The 3,829-nt window shown below is 34.5% G+C and overlaps 1 pseudogene across 1 annotated transcript; it reads left to right on the top strand.

The window, feature by feature from the left end:
* Nucleotides 1–378: 378 nt before the first annotated feature.
* Nucleotides 379–3,414, top strand: LOC149556006 (UDP-glycosyltransferase 86A1-like; annotated as a pseudogene). Its single transcript, XR_016365344.1, has 3 exons — nt 379–986; nt 1,184–1,623; nt 2,754–3,414. The product of XR_016365344.1 is annotated as a UDP-glycosyltransferase 86A1-like (transcript).
* Nucleotides 3,415–3,829: the final 415 nt, after the last annotated feature.

Raw genomic sequence — 3,829 nt, 5'->3', positions numbered from 1 at the left:
TACAGCTCTAATGGTTGCATACAAAAATGCCTAGAGCAATCACTGCTTCAGAGGAAAAATCCAATAAACTACGAACTTACAGAATAACAAGGAGAAACGCGTGCAACTGTAGGCACGAAACACTTACTACTATCTCTGCAACTTGATCTATTGATCACTTCCTCTCTCTTTTTTTTATTCTCTGCTCTGCTCTGCAACTTCTGATCTCTTCAACTCTTCTAACTGGTCGAATGGAACAAAACATTCCTTTTGACTTACTAGCCAAAAATATTCCCCCTTCTTTTCCAATTTTGAAAACTCACCTACCCATATTAAATTTTCTGGCCATAGAAAGGTTGAAATTTAAATTAGTTTTAGAATATTATCCTATCTGTATCACTAAATTTCTATATAATACTTATTCCATTCAAACACATTTAAGATTTAAGATCTGCCCACATTTGCTTCCCTTTTAGAAAAAAATATTAGTACAGGAATTCAGAGTGCCACAAGTATGCCTCCTCGTGTTGTTGTAATCCCATTTCCAATTCAGGGACATATAAATCCCCTGATAAGACTATCAGAGAAGCTTTCTTCACAAGGCATTATTGTAACCTTCATCAATACGGAGTTCAATCACTTCAAAATAATGAAAGCTCACAACTCTCATGGAATTTTAGAGAGCCCCTGTTTTAATATTCATTTTGCACATGTTTTGGATGGCCCGCCACTTGATTTCAACCGAATGGCCGCGCCAGGGGAAGACTTCAAGGACATCATGATCACCATGAGAGCTTCCACAGAAGATCTTCTTGAAAAACTGTTAACACAGCGATGTGAATCTCCAGTGTCCTGTGTTATCGGTACATCATTTCTTACATGGACTCTTGAAGTTGCTAAGAAATTTGACCTTCCATTTGTAGCATTCTGGTCACAGGCAGTGAGCGTTCAAGTCATCTACAGACATTTGTCATTGGTTAAAGACAATGGAGACTTTTCTCCCAAAGGTGCACTTTTCTGTTTTATACAGCAATAGATTAAAAAGATAAACTTTGCAGTATGTACTAGCACATGCCAACTTATTTTTTTCTAGGTTATCAATTCCACAGGAAATTTAGTCCTTGCCCAACATTTAAAATATCTACACGGTGAACCCATTTTCAAGTTAAAAAAATTGTACTGATTTTACTGATTGCATTAACAGGAATGATAGATTACATCTCAGGTCTCCCCCCAATGCACCTAGAAGATTTCCCATCTGATATCCAATCAGGAAACCCATCAAATCCTATGCATCACCTTATTTTGCAACAGATGCTTTTTCAGGAGGAAGCCGCATGGGTTGTAAGCAACACAGTCTATGAGCTTGAAAGCCAAGCAAATGATGTCATTGCAGAAGAATCTCCTCTCTTTCGCTCGATTGGTCCCTTACTACCCTCAATTTACTTTGAAGGAGAAGGTAAACAACAAGACTTCTCCATAGAAAGTTCGAGATCGTTAAGCCTACAGGCAGAATCTAATTGCCTACCATAGCTGGATTCAAACCCTAAAAGTTCTGTTTTGTATGTTTCATTTGGAAGCTTTGCTCAAATATCTAGAGTTCAAACACGAGAGATAGCAAGAGAACTGATGGAAAGCGAGCAGGTATTCTCCAGCCTGTAGAAACTACCGATACAATATTCACAACAAATGTTTTTTTAAATCTTTGAGATTCTGTTTCATTAATTAAGATTAAATTATTATTTTATATTATCAAATTTTCACACTTCATTTCAATGTACAATTTGTATTTGTTTGATTGTGGATATTTTTTATGATCAATATTTCAGATCACATTCTGTGATCAATTATTAAGATGAGAGAATAAAAGATATGAAAAGAAAGAAAGAAAGAAATGTACAATTTGTATTTGTTTGATTGTGGATATTTTTTATCATCAATGTTTTAGATCACACTCTGTGATTAATTATTAGATAAGAAAATAAAAGATATGAGAAACCAAGCCTAGTTAAAATTAAAGGGTTGGTAGAACATATCAGTAGCAACTGGGAAGTCTTAGATCAGGCTGATTTTAGCTGATCCATAAATATTGTAACATAGTATTAAAGTACAGGTCAGAATACGAGATTGATAAGGATTTTTTAACATGGTGTTAAAGTCCAGGTCAGAATATGAGAGAGATGGGGAATAAATTTATCAGACAATCAGTGAATTACTATGCAAGCAGTACTGGGGCTAGGCCCCTCCAATTGTAGTTAAAGAAATGGGTGGGATAAGAATTTGGAGGACATTTAAGTTCATGTTGGGAGAATGGTAGTTTAATAACTGGAATCTATGAGTCAGATTCGAATAGCAGAATACCTTAGTATCAAATGCGAGGTCCTAAATTTTACTCATAAATGACTAATGAAAAACCAAAAATTAAAGCCAGGAAAGCAAACAAGTGGGAGATTGTGTCACCAAGAAAACTGGTAGTTTTGCCCATAACTGACCGATGAAAAGTCGAACTTGATATTAAACTTCAGATAAGAAAAATTAGGCCAAAGTAAGATCTCTGAACCACACCAAACAAGAGATGGATTGGGTTGATCAACAAGAAGGTTTGTTCAGTTATAGAATGCCCTTCCAACAAATTTCAAGTCCTAGATTCGATTTCTTACTAATTCATGAAAATTTTCACAAATACCAGTATTTTTTTATGTCAATATTTATAGCCCTCTATTTTTTGAAATCAACTGCTTCTATTACTAATACTTGGGCTACTTGTTTAACAGGAATTTCTATGGGTGATACGTCCAGACTTGGTGAGATCAGAAGCAGAAACAACATCACCAATAGACTACAATGAAATTCTTCCTGAGGTTATTTGGAGAAAACAAAAGATAGAGGACTTTTTGTTCCATGGTCCCCTCAGCTTCTTGTTTTATCACATCCATCTGTTGGAGGCTTCTTCACTCATGGAGGGTGGAATTCTACAATGGAGAGTTTAAGTCTGGGTGTTCCAATGTTGGTTTCCCACTGGGAATTGAGCAGAGCACAAATAGAATGTTGGTTGTAAACCACTGGAAAGTTCGGCTTATCTTTGATAGCTACAGAGATAATTCAGTTGTTGAGGGAGCTGAGATTGCGAGGTGTGAGAGATTTGTTGAAAGATGAAGAGATGAGGAAGAGGACTAATGAAGTGAGAGAGACGATAATGAGAGCAGTAGATGAAGGAGGATCATCATGGAAAAACACGAGAGATTTTGTGGACTATTTGGTGTCGCTATCAACAAAACAAACGAATTCAGCTCTTGAAAATGGCTTCAAGGAATAATAGCGAAAGCAGGTGTAGAGGATAGGAAAAATATGAAAGATTTTCTGGTTTTTTTTATGTAGCTGTCAAGAAAATGAAAATTTGTTTCTATGACAATAATTGATAGGCTGGATTGATAAGTTTGAGGTGCATTCGTTATCTCGAATCTATTTTATTATTATTATTTACTTATAATTTTTAATTATATTTATATTATTTAAAGTCTATTTTAAAAAACTTTATATTATTTCTACACAAAAGTGGCAAGCAACATTTTTTTCTACCAGTCAAAATTTGCTTTGGATGAGTAAGCTAAAGGTTGTTATGTAGTCCTTTCATTTTGATGGAAATTCTTTTGATTCTACATTTTTTATAATGACATGATGGTGATATTAAATTAGTATATGCTAGTGTCTATAAGCTTGTTGACTACATGATTGCATAAAAGAATATTTCTTGTATAGATATGTTGTCAAAAGGTCAATATATATTAATATACTCAAGTACATCTACAATTATATTTTTTATAAAAGTTTTCAATATTTGTATATCACT

The sequence above is a fragment of the Cupressus sempervirens genome, chromosome 5 (assembly GCF_028749045.1).
Source record: "Cupressus sempervirens isolate cs-2001-9-10 chromosome 5, ASM2874904v1, whole genome shotgun sequence".
Lineage (NCBI taxonomy): Eukaryota > Viridiplantae > Streptophyta > Pinopsida > Cupressales > Cupressaceae > Cupressus > Cupressus sempervirens.
Note: the sequence above shows the minus strand (reverse complement) of the source record. Positions and strands in the feature narration are given on the sequence as shown.